Source organism: Falco rusticolus, chromosome 3, assembly GCF_015220075.1.
Source record: "Falco rusticolus isolate bFalRus1 chromosome 3, bFalRus1.pri, whole genome shotgun sequence".
In the NCBI taxonomy this organism is placed as follows: Eukaryota; Metazoa; Chordata; class Aves; order Falconiformes; family Falconidae; genus Falco; species Falco rusticolus.
The window spans coordinates 86,886,166-86,908,243 of record NC_051189.1 but is presented as its reverse complement, the minus strand read 5'-3'; the positions used below and the strand labels follow the sequence as shown (position 1 = coordinate 86,908,243).

At 42.6% G+C, this 22,078-nt stretch overlaps 1 protein-coding gene across 6 annotated transcripts in view; it reads right to left on the bottom strand.

Moving 5' to 3' along the window:
• SLC45A4 (solute carrier family 45 member 4) overlaps positions 1-22,078 on the bottom strand; it is a 90,300-nt gene that overhangs the window by 55,256 nt on the left and 12,966 nt on the right. For 3 of the 6 annotated variants that reach the window (XM_037378937.1, XM_037378936.1, XM_037378942.1), the window contains exon 1: positions 12,613-12,826. The exons of 1 other annotated variant lie outside the window; for it this stretch is intronic. The gene's annotated coding sequence lies outside the window, so the exon portion shown is untranslated. Of the gene's footprint in view, positions 1-6,107; positions 6,149-12,612; positions 12,827-22,078 lie in introns of those variants that run through there. 2 more of the 6 variants (XM_037378938.1, XM_037378941.1) reach the window with 2 other exon arrangements.

The window sequence follows — 22,078 nt, the reverse complement described above, 5'->3', positions numbered from 1 at the left end:
GGAAGGGACCTTCAAAGACCATCTAGTTCCAACTCCCTGCCATGGGCAGGGACACCTGCCACTAGACCAGGTTGCTCCAAACGCCATCCAGCCTGGCCTTGAACGCTTCCAGGTACGGGGCATCCACAGCTGCTCTGGGCAGCCTGTGCCTCACCACTCTCTCAGTAACAAATTTCTTCCTAATACCTAACCTAAATCTACCCTCTTTCAGTTTAAAGCCATTCCCCCTTGTCCTATCACTACAGGCCCTTGTAAGAAGTCCCTCTGCAGCTTCTTGTAGGCCCCTTTAGGTACTGGCAGGCTGCTATAAGGTCTCCCCAGAGCCTTCTCTTTTCTCCATGCTGAACAACCCCCCCCCCCCCCTCTTAGTCTGTTATCTTAGGAGAGGTGCTCTAGCCCTCAAGCATCTTTGTGGACCTCCTCTGGACTTGCTCCAACAGGTCCATGTCTCTTACATTGGGGCCCCAGAGCTAGACAGTACTCCATGTGCAATCACACAAGAGTGTAGAGGGAAGAATCACCTCCCTTGACCTGCCAATCATGCTTTGTTTGATGCAGCCCAGGATAAGTCTTCAGACAATTTCTTTAAATAACTGCTCTACTTTAAACTGATAAGAGAAAGTATTCAGTTAATTCTGGTACAAGATAGCAGCTTGGCTCCCAACCCAGTTCCCATGAAGATAGTTAACACTTAGAGGATTCCTTTCTCTAGCATTAAAACTAACTAAATTTATCACACATGGAATTGACAAGGGATAGCACATTTGCCCCTGAATTATTGTGCAAATTTGGGCTGGTTCCCTCACTGCAAGGTGTTTAAAAGCAAAAGGTTGTTGGGATTAACAGACTTATTGTTCAGGTTAAGAAATAACTTCACTGTGCATTTGGCCAAGTTCCTGAAGAGCAGAAAAAAAAGTTTTTACCTTGACATAGTAATGTACATATTAGTCCTAAGTATTTAAATTGTTACACCTGCTTAAAGTATATGGCTGTTAAGAGCAGACAAACCAAAAATATCAAGTGAAGGAGGCTTTGAGTGGCAGAGTTACCCAGGTCAGACTGTGGGGTGATGTCACTTTTGCTTACTATTTCTAAAAAGCCTGTTGCAAGCCCTTTGGCATATTGGATGGCTTATAGACCTTCTCTGGTTTCAGTTAGAGACTTTTAGAATATATTCTAGACAACTGGAATTGCCTAAATTTGGTCACTCAAGAAGTCTTCCAGGACAAATCCTACCTAAACACAAGGGCTTTAAAAAGAAAATCAGCAGTTATGCAGGATTTCACAGGTCTTTTATTAATAAGCATTAGTAGGTGCCATGCATCCCTATATTAAGGCTCTGGCAACCTTAGAGGAAACCACCACAGAAGTGAGTAGGACACTCAGATTGACTTAGAACATTACAACAGCTTCCACAACTTTTACTATAAGGAGTAACTGACTCCAAAATAGTATTTCTGAGTAGGGTTTCAGGAGCTTTCTAGTGTTGGTCCAGAAATATCATCAACTCATGCACTGCAGCTTACTGAACAAAGATCTGTAAGGACTGCAAAAGACAGTTTGACATAAAAAACCCAAATATTTATTCAAACACTGCTCCTGCAGAGAATGTATTACACATTTTTCAGGAAGGCCTGTGGGTTATAGCAGAGAAGCAGAACCCATGTCAGTATCCTGTTGAGAGCAGATACCCTTACTTTTGTCCTAGTGTTACATCAGCAGTGATGATCACCTCACAGGACTAACAATTCCTCACCAAGCACAACATTCAAACTTAACACTTCAGTGAGCAAAGCATGCTGTGTGTAAACAGACTGAGCCAACTAGAAAGAGCTGGAGGAGGAAGTAATGGAAAGGACAAGAGCCCAAAGACAAAACTACAAGACTGAACGGCATGAGATTATTCTATTTAAACAAAGGCTTGACAGTAGGTTTCAAATTTAAAAACTGTTGAAGGACAACATGAAGTGATCTCCATCAAGAGAAGTAATGATGGGCCCAAGTTGTAACCAGGATTATAGCATAGTCTCTACATGGTATCAGTATCAGAAGTGTTATTATCCATCATAAGACAAAAATCAGGTTCACTCCTTCCTTGCCACACTCATTGATAACTTTCACATGGCTCCACAAGCTGAGGTTGCTCCTTGCAATTCTTGCATCTTCAATGGTGAGCACACATCCAGTTGCCTAGCTACCAGGTTCCACAAAGACACATTTATAGATGCTGCATGTGCAGTTGTACTCCTTCAGTGATAACACAGAAAGCTGAAGCAGCAAACTATCTTGTTCACAAGCTACAAGAACCAGAAAGTACATTTAGTATTTAACTAACAAACACCTTAAAGTTGATGCAAGTTACTGGTCAGCACATGGAGGTATTTAACATCTTAGAGCAAGGAAAACATTAGGGTGAAAGTTTCATGGTTGTTAAAGCTTATTTTAATGAAAAGTGTAGCTTGCCCCTCCAGGCTGTATTTTAGTTTGGCAGCTTTACTGAAAACACTGTGCTTAGTCATTTTACTTTTCCAATTACAGTACCAGCTTATGCAATAAACTAACATGTTTACTGTTCGAATGATCACCTGCCAGATTTTTTGAAGGAATAAGATTTGATTAAAGCAATGAGCAGTTAAGCATAACATACTTAAATGTTTTATGTTTTAAGAGCCTAAATAGACTTGAAGTATCTTAATGTTGCTTTATGTAGCAGTCAAGATTAAATAGACAGAACAGGGGCACCACATTCTTGTTATCTTTAAGTGAAATGCATTTATTATCCTTTAAGACCTTTAAGTTTTTGTTCTTCCAGTAGCATATTTCTAAGTTCAACATATTTCCTCTAAAAAAATATTTCTGCAAAATGAATGAAGCAGAACTTGTCTGGAAAAGTACAGATCACTATATAGTAAAACAGCTATAGTTTGAAAGGTCACTTCCATTCTGTTTTAAACTTATTTTTAATTCAAATGAGACTTTAATTTCTAAGTTACAATTCCACATTAAAAGAGCTATGACAGGACACATTACTACCCTTAGCTTGCATTCTGGTTCTCAATCAAGTTGCAGTGAGCTTAGGGGATAACAAATTTCCTAGGGAAAAAATTCTGCAGGAAAAGAATTCAAATGCTGCCTGCAAACATCTTCCTACTTATACACACTGCAGTTTGCATTGACTACAGATAACCAAAAGTTCTGGCTAGGACAACTTTCTCAGCTCACTGTCCTTTAAGGATTTAGTATGCCCTTGCTCACTACTCAACATCATGAAGTCTGGAGAAACAGGATGAATATAAAGTATGTAACTATATCCTGTATTTTCCCCAATGAAAGAATACTTGTCCTGTAACAATACACTTCTACCAGGCTTAAACTTTCACTGGCATGGAAAACAGAACTCTGCAAATAAAGTGTTATTAGCCTTCAAAGCATGGGACTGAAATTAGCATAGACACAAGTTTCCCAGGTTCAGTAGAAAATGTTAATTCCTACTGAAGAAACTAGTGCAATCAAAAGAGACTCCAGTTTACTTCAGGAGACACATAGGGTAACATAACCAGTCATCTGGGTAGGATCCCAAGTGGCCTGATCCCAGATTTCTTTGCTGGGCAGAAAATAAACCAGGGCCTTCTCACATGCTTTCTATTAAACAGTTCCTTCCATGAGAAGCAGGTGTGACTACCATTTGCTGCAATTAAGCTGATTTCAGAAGCATTGGCAGTCACACTAAAGCCATACTCCAAATCCCACTAGATTGTGAACAGTGAGACTTGTCTGTCACTTTGGATACATCCTCCCCACATACACTGTAAGTGAAACTGCACACCTGAGGAGAAAAGCTACCCAGCCTTTCAGGTTTTCCCTGCACAATCTGGAGTTTAAGTCTTGCCTAGCCTACTTGGTCTGGATAATGCAGATCTAACATGAAACTACAAGCCCAGATATAAACAATTGAAGATGTATTCAGTCATGTAAGCCTTCTATATTTTCATTCTTTTCTGCAAGTGTGACAGCACTATTACAAGCCTAAACCCTTTCAGATGCAAAAAAAACCCAAACAAGCTTACATAGCTTTAGTCTTAGCTGCTCACTAAGAACTTAGAGCTACCGTTTGCCCTGTGAGGCCAACAAATTCATGAAGCAAAGTTCTGGGTCTTGCTTGCTTTATCAGATACAATAGAGTCAAAAAGTTTCCAGCCTTGGCTTCCTGGTTTGCTCTCAGTCTAACCCAGTATTTTCAAAGTTTCTTCAGTGAAAGCCAAGAATTGGCCCATATTCTTAACTGTTATTTGAAAAGATACCACTATTATCCAGGCTATTAAAAATTGCTTAATTCCTACTAATTAATACCATTACTGAGCAAGAAAATGAAGCATTATAATGGCATTAAGATAACCACGCCACGTAAGAATTTGAAGGGATGCTGGACAGTCACTGAAGCAAAAATAAGGACCACATTCTCATTTAATAGCTGTCACTTGCAGGCTTCCACTCATTTTCCAAGTTACAGGTAGATGCAATATGAATGAACTGAATGCTGCTACTGGAGATAGAGTATTGCTTTCATTTACACACTGCTTCCACCCTCACCACACTAATTCAGATGCAAGATTGACAGTACATTGTACGGTGATGTTATAATACTGACCTGAAGTATTTGAACACATTAACATTAGACTCTGCCCTTCGACAATATACCCTTAGTATTAAAGCTTAGGGAACTATTACCAACATCTCTTCTAGATTATGTCTCTAGTTCACGCTTTTTTTTTTTCCAAGTACAAAGCAATTTTACCAGGAATACTCAAAGCACAGAACTGCAGCAGCTCTTAGCCCACCTCCTAGAGGCAAGATCTCCAAATCATTTGTCCTGCAGCAATTTCTGCATGTACTGTTGAAATCTTATTCCCTACTTAAAGAATTTCTTTTGTAAACTATAGTGTATATATTCAGTCTTAATACAGTAATTGCTATGTAGGGACTTAAAGCTTTCTCTAGTAGGGATGTTTGACCATGGGCCACCTCCCAGTCTACTGCTTTGTCAGTGGGAAAGTCCCTAAAACCTCAGAGATCAGTGAAGGGTGGCAGGGACACATCAATTACTACATTCTGAGGAGGCAGAATGAGGTTGTAATGATCCACAATGAAGGCAACTTGTCATCAAGTTCATTGAAGGATCCTGTAAGTGAGATCTTTAGAAATACCTACCACAAGACAGCAAGTCTGTTGAGCAAAAGCTTCTGAAAGAGGCTGAAGTTAAGGGAACAGTGTAGCTATTATTGTACCAGTGATAAATTTAGGCATTAATTACAGCCAGTTATTCAGTAACCAGCTTTAACACAGAACTGGAGCCAATCTCTTGGAAAGAGCATTCATTTAGGAGCATAGTTAAAGAAGAGAAAGCTACGAAGTGCAGCTCAGGGAAATACCACACAGTGTTGGGCTACTGGAATAAGCTGAAAGTTTGTAGTCTAATGAACTGTATGTTTAGTAGTTTGTAGTTGTTGAGTACTGGGGTTGTGTCAAGTGTACCTTTCCATGAAGTAACTTATGCAGAGGTAGGAAAATACAAAGAAATCTGTTTAAGGAGTACAGGGTCAGATTTATACTGAACATCCCTGAGATACTAGGTTTTTACATAGACAAAACAGTATTACTTAGCTCTAGCCATGAAAAGGCTAAGAATACCCTAACACAAAGTAGTAAAGCTCTATCTTAAGTCATCACACCACTGACTTACTTGCCCACAAGTATATCCTACTGTTCCTAACGAGCAGAATTACCAACAACTTAATATCAAGTCCAGTACATGAACAGGTATCAATGGAAGATGCTAGCACAAGGTTCACTGGATAGGCATCCAAATGCTTCTACATACAGCTTAACTGGGAGCTACTACACAGCTGAAAGGCCACAGTAGATATATTCTACTTGGATGTCCAGCTCAGCTCATATGCATACAAAGATCCCACTATACTAAAGGGTCAAAAAACTTATTTTCAAATGGCATCCTGAATTGTCACACAAACTATCCCAGAATGACCACTTGGAAGAGGACACATCTTATCTGGTTCAATGCCATTTCTCCAGGAGACTGAGCGACTCACTGCTGCACAGCTGCATATTGAGAGTTCTGAACAGACCATACCTGGAAGACAACAAATTGGATAGGTGATATGAAAGCAAAGCAGCAGAAAAAGCTCCAACTCTAAGGCCAGCAGTAACAGTAGGAACATGAAGGGTACAGATAACCATCTCATCACTCTTCAGACCATGAAAAGAGCTAGATGTTTTGACTTTCAGGCTATGACAACTGATGTGAATGGCAGATGGAGCCACAGGAGTGCTATGATGTTGGAAACAATCAGGATAACTCCTGCACCAAGAAGTGTAAACCTTTTCCCTCTCCACACCAAAGTCAGAAGCAGAAGAGCCAAGAAAAAGGACAAGAACAAACCTACATCACAAGCTGATTCCCCCAGATATATTTCAGACAGAAAACAGGACATGCACACTAGATGTGTTAGTGTTAAAGCAAGCTGTGCATTTGTTTTGGGTTATTTTTTGAACTCCTGGGAGTTGGCTGGCCAGCCACACTACTCTAAGGAGCAATAGTTCAGACTGTAAAATCTCTCCTCTGGGAGTACCCAGAGCCAGACTGCACAGGCCAGCATACTTGCTCATATAGTCCCTTTGTAAAATGGGAGGAGTATTCTTGCCCTGTATGCATGCCTTCTCCACCACACCCTGCAAAACAAAAACAAACACCAACCCTGAAGCTCATTACCTGGAAGAAAGATCCAGCACTGAGACTATTCTACCAGTTGATTCCTGTTCCTCCTATTTGTACTCCCATATGATTGATAAGCAAGTTGTAGGTTTAACAGCACTCAGATTAAATGTATTCTGGAAGACTGCTGTGTGTAAGTGACAATAGGAAATTAAGTGGCACAGAAATCCAACAGTTATGTAGTCACCATTTGTTGGGTTAAGCCACTGATTTCTGGACATGGTCCAGGAAGACTGATCATATATTCATGGACAGAATGAAGATGGTAAGTGTTACATACAGTTGTGCTTTTATAAAAAGAGTGCTCTGGGGTCAGCCCCCAGTTAGATCATTTATTTATCTGGCACCAAAGGGTGATAATGGCTTGTTTTCAAGTCTCCAAAATAAATGAACTATACTGCATGCAGAAGTAGTCCAGGCCAGCCAGCAAAGGATAGAAAATATGCAGGGTCAGCATAACACTGGTTTCAATTTCAGTTACAAAAACATTAGAGCTCTCATTTAAAACAAGATGAGGAAACTAGGTTCTCTCTCTGCTCTAAAAGCACCAATCTTGCTCTCCCCAGAATGCTGATAAAACCCACCTCAGACAGTTTAGCAAAACAGTTCAGGAGTAATGCTTTCCTGCTGCTGTTTATGCACCATGATCTTTAAAAGCATCTTCAGTCTATTCCTTACAGTGAAGTTTTGTTTACCTCCTACCCTTTTACATCTTGCTACATGAGTAGCAGCTATTAACTGACAATTTTAGTCTTGTAAAGGAAGTAGGTCTCAATCCATTCCCAGAGCACCTCAGGCCACCCCATAGCAATCAGTCTTCATAAAACACTGCAAAAGAGACTTCTAGTCAAGCCTGAAGTGTCAAGCCAGCTAGGTGTCCTAAAGCTAAAGAGACTAGTTTAATAGCCTATACCCTTCATAGATGGGAGTCCTAGAAAGCACATCTTCCCCAGCCCTAACTGGGTTTTAAGAGTTTTATTAGTTGTCCATGTTGCAGAGACTAACTTCCCATCACCTATATACTGAGATTTATGTTCAAGCAGACTACATGCCAGCAAGAGGCAAACCAAGAGCAGAAGCAGCTCCTAAGCCAAACTAAATCATTACCCAATGAAAGCCTTGTGTCCTGATGCTCGCCAGAGTCACTTGCCAAGAGTAAGTTTGATGAGAAAACCTGGCTGCTTCTCCCAAGTTGTTATAACGCAGTATGCCAGTTGCAGTGTAAATGACTTTAGTGCTGTTATTTCCAACAAGTGCTGTAAGGGGCTTTAGTTAAGCTACTGTGTGCCAGTTTCCCTAAGATGGCAGTTCACAGTACACAAACCACTCAATGCCTCAAACATTGCAGTGCTCTGGAACCAGTGCCGAGATGCCTAAAGTTCAGCTTTTAACTTGAGGCCAGCAACTCTATCACAGGTCTAGATTTAATAGCATGAACTCAGCTCTTTTTCATGCAGAGTATCTTATTCCACTTGGAGGAGTGAACTGTGATACAGAAGCATAACAGAATAACCAGTGTATTCAGGCTAGCAGTATTATTCAGTGCTTGGATTCAAGAGACCCTCAGTCCCAGCTGGAGCACATAATATCCTTTACTAGTGGAAGTTTTGGGTGGTTACTCCAAGCAGGGCTGTAACCCAAATGCAAGATGTGTGGGTAACTGATAAGCTGCTGACTGTAAAACAGTCACCTGACCAGCAGCAGCTTACCAAAAGCATGTAAAACCTTTAGTTCACAGCCCAGAGCCCCACAGCTTAAGAGTGTCTACCCCCAGGCTTGGTTTCTGGGCTGTTCAGGAGCTCCCGTCTGGAAGGCAACTTTCAAACTGAAACACCAGCTATCTGTCAGGCTGCACACATGGTGTCAATCATTCTGACAGCAAGCATTCTGCTTCAACTTTCTGGCAACTAGATTTGCCAGAATGATTTGTATCTTCTGCTTCTGTATGGCAACCTAAATGCACAACTCTGCTAAAAAGTTTATTGGACTTGTTAAAGCAGTTACCAAGCAGAAGGAATGCTCTGCTTAGAAAAAGTAGTTTCAAACACCTCTATCAGTTTAGCACTGGTGTATTAACCCAAATGACAACCCTGCACTCTCTATTCCCCAAGTTAATCACACCGTTAAGTGAAAGCTGTTTAGTAAGGCTGACAATGTGCTGCAAGCTGAAGGACCAGGAGCTCCAACAGAATAGTTATCAAATCAATTAAGCCTTCTCAGACAGAACTGCACATAAGACTACACCATTGTCAGTGTAGTTTTGATGACTTATGCCTATAACTGAAATAGCTCACAGCCTGGGATCTTGCAAATATTATTACAGGTAAAGGTTATGGGAGTAGCTTGCAGAAGTAAAATGCAGCACAAACATTTTTTCATGTTACCAGTCATTGCGCAAGCTGCTAAAGCTTCCCCCTCCATCATAACAGCCTCATTGCTTCCACAGCAGCTCTCCTGGCAGATCAACTGGAAAGCCCCATTTCAACCCAAGTAGCTTTGCCTCTATTCTACATGCTTTTACACTAACCATCACATTAAAAATCAGTTTGAGGTGTAAGTGGAGTTTGTTTTTATCTCAAGCATAACACCACTGCACTTGTGCTGTTGCTCATACACACTGCTTGATCATTTGATGCAAGTGTTTTAGGGTGGCTTCTGCTGTTAGGAGTAACAGCAAAGGTACAGACTCCTAGTTAAGCTCAAAAAGAAGTGCCAGCTGCAGCTTTGTGATGGGTGACGTGAAAGGATTTCACCGTTTCTGCCTTAACATACATGTAGATGTGCCCACATACTGTGGGTGAAACTGGCTACCTACTCTAGGAAGTGAGGCTTTAAGTCATAAGGCATTCAACTAAGACCAACAGCAGCACATCACAGGCAGAGTTTACAGATTAAACTAGACAAGATCAAATGCTACTGTGCAAAAGAACTGTTTATGGCTTAAGTCTGCTGAAAGTACAGAAGTGTTATACAGAACTGTTCACAACTGCAAGCATTATCTAGCAATTAGTAAGCCATTTCAGTCATCAACTTCCTACCTAGGAATTTATAAGATGCCTATCAAAGTCTAAGCTACTCAGTTGGCAACACGTTTTGACTTTAAGGTTTTTCCAAACATTAGATGCTGTTTCACTGTTGAAATACTCTGCAGGTACCACCCAACATTTAGTATTCTCATAGCTTTTAGAAATGATCCATTTAAAACTAGTTTATACAGACAAAGCCCATACATTCCAGCCTTAGTATACAAGCAGACCGATACTAAATTACCAAGACTTAACTTTCTAGTTGTCAGTGAATCCAGGAGTGGAGCGAGTTTAAAGGTAATTAACCTCTGAGGTCACAGCCATGTGAGATGGGTCCAAATTCAGCCTGCTTTCCCTAAGCTCCTCAGAGCCTGTATTTCCACACAGAATAAAGGGAGTTAGTTCAGAAAGCTCCTCAAATAGGCTACAGATTTACTTCAGTGTGAAAAAATGAAGGTCACACATACTTAGACACACAAGCAGCATCAGTCAGTTACACCATACTTCATTGGAAGCCACAAATACACCCCTGGTGTTGCCCCACAGAAAAGACACATGAACAGAGTTGTACTTCATTAATTTTGAAGTTACATGACAGAAGGAGCAACAAAATCATCTACATCAGTTGTTCTTGTAACAACCTTCTCGCCACTAATGAAGGACACCCTCCCTTGTCTGCTTAAGGCAGTATAATACAAGTGTTTTTAAACCAGACTGAATTGCTAAAATACATTTCAGCTTTGAGGGAGAGGATTACTTTTGATTGCAAGCCATCCCCACAGCATCCAAACAAGAAGATCCCATCAGCAGATACTGTTCATTGCTTTCTCAGCAAACTCCCAGAGCAGCAGGTTCCTGTAGGAGTTAACATGCATTACACAGGAGGGTTATCTATAGAACCATATGTTTTCAATTTTACTGAAGATGCCTCAGTCACACATAATTGAGTGCAAGAACTGCTACCATTTACTTGCTCAGAGGCATGAGCCAACCCATGTAAACTGGCCTCTGATATTACAAATAGCTAACTAAAATAAAAGTTGTTCCACTGATCCCATCCCTTACAACACGGAAATTGTTTTGTCATGAAAACTTCTTTAAATATCCAATTTAATCTCATTAATACAGGATTGAAGCTCTCACTTCTAAGACAGCAGCTGCCACCACCTTTGACAGACACAGGAACTGGTAGATGTTTGTGGATGTCTCAGACTACTGAATGCAGTTTCAGGAGCTTACTGAGTGTTCACTGTAAGTCTGAAAAGCTAAAAGTACTTCTGGAAGCATTTGTAGCCATAGTGTCAAGTAAGTACCTTAATCTCTTGTCTGAAATCCCTTTCCTTATTTAGGAAGGGAAAAATTAGGCCTGTTGAACATTTCATCAATCCAGTATAATCATTAAACAAACCAAGCAAGGAAAACCTTCTCTTTTGCAATACTGTTGTGGGGGAAGAGGGCATATATAAGCTACATCTATGCAACTGCACCAGCAACCACTTCTGCCAGACACTGACAAAAAATCCTGACTTCTAGAGGGAAACAAAGTATTCACCAGCTCACTCTTTGAGCTCAAGTGCCTTCAAGCCATATTTCCTTAAATATTTTAGTAGTACAGTCTGATTAAAGCAGTGGAACATGACGCAGATCACACTGGAGCAGTTTTTACAGAGCAGTAAGGATACGGCTGTAACAGTGCAATTTCCTCTTAGTCCTCATAATGTTGCAGTTATCTGTGCTCTGCACCTAGTGCTGCCTATCCCTGAAGGCCCACTTCTTGTAACATCTCTCCTTTCCTTAAGGAAAAATCACCTCCTCTGTCCAACATCCTGCAATATCTTTCCTATCCTTTTCCATTTGTAATTCACTGCATTAGCCAAGCTCTAGCAACATTGATTCACTCACCGCACCCCATGCCAAGTCAGAGCCTTGGCTAGATTGTTTCTTCCCCTCCTTTTCCTCTATACATAGAGAACACTGGAGGCCAATCTCAACAACAGAAAGCTGCCCCACAGGGAAAGTATTTTTCAAGGTCAAACACAGTTTCTACACCTGATAAAGATGCTAAATTAGGGCATCTTGGAGTTGCAAGTTACCAATAACATGATTTTAAGGAAAACTGCAGCCTTTGTGCAACACTTATGTGCCAAGTAATTTCTTCCCCCAGTACCTTCCCACCATCAGACTATGAGAGGTGAGACTCAACTGTTTTATGACAACATATTGCAATCAAGTTACAGATTAAGTGTAGAATTATTCAAATGGAAAACTAGTGAAGTTTAATAGTTTGAAGAGCTACACTAATTTCCATCTTTGGCCCCTCGGTCAAGTCCTCTTGCAGCACACTCAACACCCAACACAGTCCCAAAGGGGCACTCAACCACCTCCTTCTCACCCCATTTTCAACTCATTAGGACTCACTATCCCAGACAAGCCTCTCCAACCAAGCCTTACTCACCCTACCATTCATTCCTCAACCCTTTCCAACATCTGCAGCCCCACATTTCCTTTAGCCCAATCCCTCACCACAGAGCTCAACTCTTTCCAACTGCCACCTCTGCAGCCCCATGTCTCCCTCACCTCACTCCTTACCCCCTTCCCCCTCTGCAGCCTCACACCTCCCTCACCCCTTTCTCCCCTCTCCAGCCCCAACTCCTTCACCCAAAAGCTTCTCAGCCGTCCCTCACCCCATTGCTTCCCAACCTCTCCTTACCTTCACACTCCCCCTCCTCACTCCAGGTACCCCCCACAGCTCAGCCGCCACCCCTCCAAGGCCCAGCCGCCCCCAGACCCACTTACCTGCCCCCGGGTCTCCCCCTGCACCCGGGACCTGCTCCGTGCAGCGGGGGAGGCGGCGGTGCCGGGAGGTGGCCGCGGCGGCCGGCGGGGAGGGTGGGGGAGGGGGGGAAGAAGGGAGGGGTGAGGTCACTCACGGCGGCACGAGCGCAGCAGGCGATACGGGGTACCAGCGGCCGCTTTATACCGGGCTCCTCGGAAACCGTCTCCCGCTTCCGCTTCCGCCCCCTCCCCACCTCCGCCCCCTTCCCGCGCCGGGGTACATGAATATGCAGTAGGGGGCGTGGCCCGGGGGGCGGCCGCGGTCGGGCGGGGGGCGTTGCTATGGTGACGGGCAGGCGGGCTACGGGGGCGCCTTGGCATCCGCCCAGGGGCGGGGGTCGCGGGCGGCCCTCCCACCTGAGGGGAGCCGGGAGGGCAGCGGGCGGCTGCCGGGGCCGGGTCAGGTGTAGCGGCCGTTCCCGCTGCCGGGGGACGCGCGGCCGAGCCCGCTGGCACCTCTCCCGGGGCCGAAGGGGGATTCCTGGCCGGAGAGGGAGCCGCGAGCAACCTGAGGGCGGTTGGAGGCTGCCACCTGATCTGCTCCCGCCGAGCCAGCCAGCGTTTTCCACAGAAACTCGGTGGGGACATAGCGCGGAGCCGCTCTCCCCTGTCCAAAAAAGTTGTGCCAAGTACAGCTCCAAACTAACAACTGCGAAAGAGCAGGGGTGGACGCCCTTCCCTACCTGAGATACTGCAAACATGTCGGCCCAAAATTGTTGACGTTTTCCTGCATCCTGAGGAAAAATAACACCTTTTCCTCAGGCTTGGCCACACGCAGAGTCCCATCGTGCTTCCCTTCCATCAGCTCTGTGCCCGCCAAAGCCTGGGAGCCTCCTCTCCACATGTCCAGCCCTGCGCTTTAATGGGGTGTGACAGGCCAGTGCCTGTCACCTGCTCTGTACAAGGGTCTAGTCTGACATTCATCACACCCGCAATATACAACGTTCAATATACAACATGCAGGGACCCTCAGGAAATCGAAACACTTCAGTCCTGATTGAAGCCATAGTCCTGCCACATTGTAAGCACCCCCTGCAAACTTGCCATAAAAGAACACGTTCTTTCAGCACAGGTGTGGGGTTTTTTTTATTCTCAGTTACCATCTCCTAGCCTTAATTGTGCTGACTGCAACGGGCAGGGTAGTGTAATACTTAATTTTCACTACTTACATAAACTGGGGATGCATAAAGTAGTGTATGAGTGGCATGTAAAAATGCACGTTACATTGCGTAAGTGTAGTTGTTTTCTGTTTCTTGACATGCCATTAAGTATATATTCCAAAACAATTTTTTTAGTGTAAACTTCTTTCTCTGCAGCTTATGAATAAATAAACCACAAAGCATACCAGACTCAAGAAAAAGGAAAACCACAGAAGGCAAAATGGAAGAACTGTACACATCTATGCACTATTAAAAAGCAATAGGAATCTTGAGTCTGACAAAAATACTGCAATTACAAGCCCTAAAGAAACAAAAAAAAATCATTATTCTTTTCTTCTGGAATGCTATTATCAATATGTATTTATTTTTAGGTTAATTTAGACCAACGACTGAAAAGCATGCATGACCGCGGTCATACATAACTCACTGAATCAACCGTTCTCTGATGATGATTCCCGAAGTCTGTTGAAAGAATGATGGGTTTGATGACATATTGCTGGTGTTTATAAATATTTTAACAATATTGCTAGCTTTTTTAGAAAAAAAAAAGTGGCAAAATAATTATTTTAATTAGCCAAATGATAAAGCTACAATACTGACGACAGCCCAGTGTAACACCTACTCTTGACAGTAAAATGACACTCACTACATCAGAAGTGAATGTATGTAGTATGGCTTAGTAAAACACTATTTTTTTTGCCACAGAAGAAAAAAAAAAAACCCTATATTTACAGTAGTAGAGAAGAATAATGATTTGTGGTAAGAGAAAAGACTTCAGTGACTTTAGTGGAAATTATATGAGACCCTAACAGAACTGAAAACACTGAGAAGGGATCTCAAAATGTGGGTGTAGTTACAACTTCTAAGATGTGCTTCTTCTTACCCATAGATCTGTGGCAGCCTGGAGTACCTGATGGTTTGACACCTTGCTTTAAAATAACTGGAAAAAATTGCTTCTTTTTTTGTGTGTCTTTTTGTTGCCTGCTGTTGTGGCAAAGCGTGGTCCTTACCTCACCCTGCCATTTTAGACCTGTTCCAGCAATGTCCAGACATGTCCAGACGTGTCCAGATATTTCTCCATTGTATTTCCTCATTTTATTTTCACTTGAGTGTTATTAACTGTCTAGCTGAGCCTAGAGTCATAAAGAGTAATTTTCCATAAAACAAACAGTTTAGTTTAAAAAATCTGGTTTTTTATAATGAGAGTGAGGGAGTGGGGGGAAAAAAATCCAAGGAAGCAGACCCACCTTTTCCCTCTGAGGTTCTTACTCAACTCCAAATATTTAATCCATAATAAATAAATGCATCCTCAAGTCTCGGCAGGGGAGGAATGAGTGTCAGTTGAGAGACTGATGTGCTGTCCAGACGTGTGCTACGTTTGCCCAGGAGAGGGACTGATGTTTGTGGGACTGGGAGAAAAGCTCCTAAACTGTGGTTGAGGGTGAGGTTGGGGACACGCTCTGCTTCCCCATGTTTGTGAGAGTCGACCTTTAGCAGGTTCCTTCTCAGCCGGGTGGTGGTTTTGAGTTCTTTTCCTCAGTGTGTTCTTAGGCAATGTGTAGCGAGTTGAGGCACTTCAGCAAGAGCTTTCCCTAAAGAAAGCATCCCGAAGTCACCTTAAAATCTCTCTATGACTCTTATTATGCATGCTTCCATTTTGTGAGTCACGTAGTTGGAGAAACCCCCAAGGTACTGCTCCCTCACTTATCCTTGCTTCCACTGATTTGTTTGGCATGCAGTACCAAAGGACTTAAAAAAAAAATATTAAAAAAACCTACAGGACCTCTGAACACTGAAGAGCAATATCCTGCTCTGAAAGCCTTGCCCTCTGTCTTGGCATAGAAGCTGGAGCAAGGGGTCTTCCCTATTTAATGAGATATGTTAATTAACCAGACGGCAGGATCATCAACAAGCTGCCATGAGTTCTCTCTACTCCATTTCACAGGTACTTGGCTTACAAAATTGTTATGAAAATTTACCATCCAGCCAAGCCAAACAAACAACAACCCCAATATTATTTTACACGCGTGTCAAAAGAAATAACTTGCCGCAGGCAAAGCGGGTGAAGGAATTTTACGAGGCTGTGTCTGATCCTCCCTCTCCCCTCCCTCAGACAGTTAAAGAAATGTTTGTATGATGAAAGGGGTAAGGGAGCAGAGGACAGCTGGTTAGGAATTAATGAAATGTTTGAGCATTATCATGCAATAATGGATTTAGTTGACTGTTTGCCAACAATCAGATCCAGTGTGAACTGCTTTACATGCAACGCAGGGATTCCTAGATTATCCAAACCTCATGAGACGGGCTGCTGCTCCTAAATCCTTTGAAAGCTGTGACTTTATAAAAAAAAGGTAATTCTTCATCTGGATGGACAAAAGCCCATGGGATTGTTTTGACTTGCTTTCAGACTTAATGATGTTTGACACAGCCAACTCTTAGAAGTGTCTCCTAACTGGGAGCGGCCATGGGTTTGGGAAGCCTGAGGCTGGACTTTGGGCAAATCTGAGCACCCAGAAGCCCAGGTGAGGTCTCCTAGCCAGGACATTTGTGAAGAGGACGTGAAAAATGAGACTCAACTTTTACACATTTGGCCTGTAGCTTCTCCCCAGGGTATCTCTCATAAAGGGTGAGATATCTGATGGGAAACCAGTGCTCTGGGCTTGAAACTGCTGTTTATCCTTCTTCCCACCCTCCCCCAACATATGCTGTCATTAAGCTGGAACTTTAATGGTTGTGTAAAATGGCCCATGTCCCTTGGTGCCTTTTTTTTTCCTTTTTTTTTTTTTTTTTTTCCTTTCTTTTTTCCCCTAAAAGCATTGGGTTTCTTCTGGTTTCTGCCTATGGATGAGGACTTGAAGCAAGCAAACCAAAGATACTTTGTCTGGACACAAACAAGTCTCAAGAAGGTTTTATAGACAGCAGGATACTGCATGTGAGTTTGTGACTGCAACCCAGGTAGGCAGATTCACAGGTCAATTTAGGTTGCCTGTGGCTGGTAGCCAAAACTGACTTTGAAGTTTGAGAGCCAAATGGCTTCAGACAGGACATGCAGGTATAGAGTGAGACCTAGCCCTTTGCCCTGTCTTGTGCCCAGAGTTTACCCATCTGGAGCCATTTGGTTCATGTCACCCTAGAGCAATGTCAACAGTCCTAAGCAAACAGGGTGGTGCAGGTGTAGGGTCCATTTATTTTTCTCCTGGGCTGAAACCTGGTGTAAAAGCAGTAGCTGTACCTTCCCACACCATCCCCATATGGAAAATAAATGTCTCATCATGGAGACTCCAGCTAATAGCAGTTATGTTGGCAAGATCCTAATAAGGGCTGTAAGATACGTTTGCTGCTGTTGCTGCTGCTGCCGCTGCCGCTGCCACTTGTGAGGTCTCATCAGGAGTTCATGCCTTGAAGAATGAGAGTTCCCTATCATTATTTTCCTGGTTTGCACAGCTAAAAAGTGGTATTAACAGCTGCAAAAATTATCCTGCCTCTTGAATTTATGTGGTCTATAATTATCTTCACAATAAAACTGTGAGGAATTAAACTCCAGTGCAGTTTATAGTTGACAAGGATGACTTGACAGTCCTTCAAGAACTGTGGCCTTCAGTCCTCATTTAAGTGCCAAGAGCAGTTAAAATGCTGCTAGACAGCATTTGAGACCTGCAGGGCTTGTTCAGTTCAGTCACTCCTTCCCTTGCAATGGAGAGACCAAACCCTCATTTTTTGAGGCTATTTACTCTTTCTGTTTCTCTCTGCTTGGGCAATGAGCTGAGTTTAGTCAGTTTTCCTTCCGAGCTGCCTCATATTAAACCATGACTATGATGTTTATGTGGTTTCCATTGCCACACAAGGATATTTGTACTTTGGTCTCTCTATTTTTACTCAAAGCCAAATTGAAAAATGGATTTTCATCACACTGGGTTTGCAAAGAAGCAAAATCCTGAACCAAAGCCCGAAGTACAGGAGTCTGTTTAACTCTGAGATGATTTTCAAATTACTTCATTCACATTAGCCTTACCCTGGTGAAAGCTGGCCGGTATTATTGCCAGTTTACACTGGTGAATACAGAAAAAAGACCAGTTAGTTTTCTGGCTGCACAGGCTCCTGCAGCATGCCAGAAAGCCAAATTTACTGAAGTTTCACCTGTAAGATCTTGATTCCTTAGTGCTTTCTCATAACAACACATTTCATGGATTAATTTATAGATGATAACCAGTCAGTCTAGTCCAGTGCAGAATAAAATATCATATTTTATCCAGTCACAGCACACTTAGTCTGTAGCGCTAGACACTCAAACATGACCTCTAGTAACTGAGCATTAATTCCTGTTCAAGCTGCCTTCTTGTTTTGCAGCCTTTTAGTTACAGCTGGATTCAGATATGCACGTGTTATTTGGCACGTCTGTTTTGATCACCCAGGTGGGACCTGAAGCCTCTATAGCCTTCCTGAAGGACTCGCTTTACTCTTTGCTTTGCTAAGGCCTGTTATAACCACATGTTGTGATTTATCTCATCTCTTGCCTTGCCTAATCGGTCACATACCTGATTGGTGTTTGCAATATTCTGAGTCCTGGCATAGACAGGATTTCAAATTGTTTAGCCTTGTGTCATCAAAACTGCATCTGGAAAACCAGCAGTGTTCTCTGTATTTTTGGAAAATTCTAAGAAACAACTCAGAAGGAGCTACACCTAAGCTAGTGACTTTTGCAGCTATGACTCAGTGTTAGCAGAGGTCCATGAGCAGTCGCAAAAATAGACACTGTTGTGCTGACTATATTCAGGATTTTTTTTACATACTCGTGAAAACATGAGTAACAATCACCTGGGTGATGGAAAAGCAAGTTGGATTGGCACTGCTTGGCAATGGGATGGAAAATTAGTATGTAAAGAACCTAGTGATTAAGATAATAAAAACAATGTTAAGAGTCTTAGGTGAAGCCAAGTTTTATAGCCCTCAAGCTTTTAATTGTGAAATTGTTGGCTCTCTTTTTGTTTCTGAAATAGAAATCTATTTAAATGACTTAAGCAACCCAAGTTTCAAGAATAACCCTGAGAAGACTGTTGTAGCTGTGGCTGAAAAACTCAAATGAATTGAGTGAATGCTTTTTATTCTAATTACTTGAATTTCCAAACACAACCAAACAACTGCAGACCCCGAAGTGTTTCATAAGAAAGTAATTAAGTAATTATAAACTTTGAGGAAAAAATAAAGTGCATTTCCAAAGTCCAAAGTTGATAGGAGTGAAAATTAAAATCCGCAGAAAATACTGAGATTTTTTTAGAGTTCTTTTGGTTGCTTCCCCCTCTAAAAGTTGGGTGAAAACGGACAAATTCACAGTTTTTGACCTAACTCAAAACAGTTGTGTTCAACAATTTCGCCTTTTCCTAGAACTGAATATCACCCCGGTCATCAATTTTCAGGCAATGTTTGATTTGGGGAAGTCCTGCTATCTGAAGCACAGTGTGGATACTGCACACTTCTGCTCCAAGAGTCTTGTTTTACTTTGCAGCTATAATGATTTAAAAGCTAGTTGCTCCCAGAAGGAGCAACTTTCCCTTTCCTTTTCATCTGCGGATTGTATATGCTCTGGTCACCTAGCTGGTTTAGTAGAAAACCCTACATAAAGAATTGAATACTTTTCTGTTGAATAAACCATGCACATTGACTCATGTGACAGTCCTAAACCTTGTTTCAGCTTGCAGAGGCTGGCAGAAAATGGTCAGGCCCTTTCACATCGTGTTGTCTCTTCCAGGGTAAGTCACCTTCCAGTTCTCACTTCCAACCCCTATAGAAACAGCTGCACTTTCCAGTTCTTTCTCAAGCAACTTCATAATCTTCCTCAAACACTTTCCAGATCTTCCCCGGCCTACAACACAACCTGCTGGAGGGGTACCTGGAGGTGTCACTGTTCTTTTGTAGAGCTGTGTGTGAACACTGTGCCAACAGCAGTGAGATCAGGAAGGTAACAGAGATGTGCTTTCCTGCTGCTCTTCTTACTTGGGCAATCCTATCAGTTCAGCAGCTTCTTTCCATATCTATAAACAGAGCCTGGCAACTAAGCTCCAAATTTAAGTACCTCAAAGACCCAGGGCTGCTTTGGTAGGACCAGAAGTTTTGTATTACTGTTTTTTTGGTCCCATCCTTGCCCGCCGCACTCCCACCCCGCCCCGCCCCCGCCCCCCCCCCCCCCCCCCCGCCCCCCCTTCTCCTATTATTAGTGAATAAAATGCAGCAGGGACTATTTTCTGAATATGTCAGAATAAGAATAAAGATCCTTTCTCCTTGAATGGGTTTCAACCCATTTTTCTGGACTGGCAATGTATTTATGATTTATGCTGAGTCCAGATAGATGCTCTCCCTAAGGATGTCCTAGCGCTCACCTGGGCCAGAGCACAGAATGACGACAGAAGCTCCGAAGGTGATGATTTGAACGGAGATTATTCGCAACCTTGAGAGCTGACTCAAGAGGTTATAGCTTAAGATAAAGAAGTTAATAAAACTGAGAGGAAAGAAAGTTCCTAGCAATGAGGTTATTTGGAAGGTTTAACAAGCTCCCCAGGGAAGCACTGTTCCTGAAGATAACTTTGAGAAGAGACCAGCAGAAATGTTTTTGAGGCATTTAGATTTTTCCTGTAAAGTAATCAGTTGTATTTCTGCCAAAAAAGGCCCTCCCCGGTCCCAATTAAAAAAGAATTGGCCTGAATGGATTACTCCAAATTTGAACAAAATATTTTTTTTTTCCATCTGGCAAAAGTTTCATGTATCTTCCTCACTCTTTTTTCCCCTTGTTAGTGGTTTTGGTCAGACCAGAAGCATATGTTGCAGAATCTGCCAGAAAAAAAATGTTTTCACAATTGATATTTTCTTAAATGCCTTTCAAAAATTCAGTCAGTGCCCTTGGAGACAGAAATCCTCCCTTCAATGATACAAGTACAGAACAGCCACCAACCACCTCTCATTTTTTCTTATCACAGAATCAAATGGTTCAGGTTGGAAGGGACCTTAAAGACCATCTAGTTCCAACCCCCCTGCCATGGGCAGGGACACCTGCCACCAGACCAGTTGCTCAAAGCCCCATCCAGCCTGGCTTTGAACACTTTCAGGGATGGGGCATCCACAGCTTCACTGGGCAGCATGTGCCAGTGCCTCACCAACCTCACAGTAAAGAATTTCTTCCTAATGTTTAATCTAAATCTATCCTCTTTTGGTTAAATCCATTCCCCCTTGTCCTATTTCTACAAACCCTACCTAAAAAAAGTCTGATCATCTACCAGACTTGAACTGCAGGCCTGGTGCTGCTGGCATCGTAGTTCACTCTCTCTTTCACCTGCCTTCTGAGGTGCTCAGCAAACCCGTGATGTTGCCTTTAGGGTTTCTTTTCTGAACCCTGACAGGCAACACTGTTCTCCATGACCTCTCGGTATGGTTTGGTGAGGCTGTGGTTGGAGCATGGCTGAGGAAGTTCAGAGGATTGTTCAGGGAGTACAGGGCACTGAACCAAGTTGAAACGTAGATTGTTTTCTCCTGATAGATAGTCCTGGAAATGACCTACCAGATGGCCTGGTCCTTTCATATTGATCATCAGTTACCCTGCTGCACAAACTCTTCATCTTCTGAGAAAGGCGAGTGTTTTTTATAGTGGATATGTATTTTATATCATCCCTTCTGGCTTGTTTTGAGCTTCATTTCCCAGAAATGAGAGATGCTGCTGTATTGTTCCCCTTTTACTCCACTCCCCCCTGCCCTGCTTTGCTTACTGCTAGCCAAGTATTGCCCCAAACTGTTTCTTCTCTTACAGGTCTGTGCCTTTCTGTTAACTGCAAACTTCAACCTGTTTTCCTGTGGTTTAAGCAGATACAAGGTCTTTCTACCATGTGGATTTACTCATCTGAAATACCACAAAATCCATATTCCAGGTGAGCCACTTGCAAAACTCCTCCTTTAAGCACTTACTTTAACAAACTTGCAGCATTTCATCTACTCTGTGGTTTTGATCTCCCTCTGAAATGCAGCTGAAGCCAAGACGTTTAGGAAAGGCGGCATACTGTTGAACCAACCTCACACCCTTAGAAAACTAGTGTAAAATTCAGAGACAAGCCTAGAAATTGGAGTTCCCAATATTTCCAGGGCTTGGAGGCAGAGGCTGCATTTGCACACTTGATGCTGTGTTTTGCCTCAGCTCTCTGAGCTCCATCTGAATTCTGCACTTGAAGCCAGACCGAGCAAAACTTACAGCTACTCAGACCTATGCTTTTGATTTGTACATGACAAAA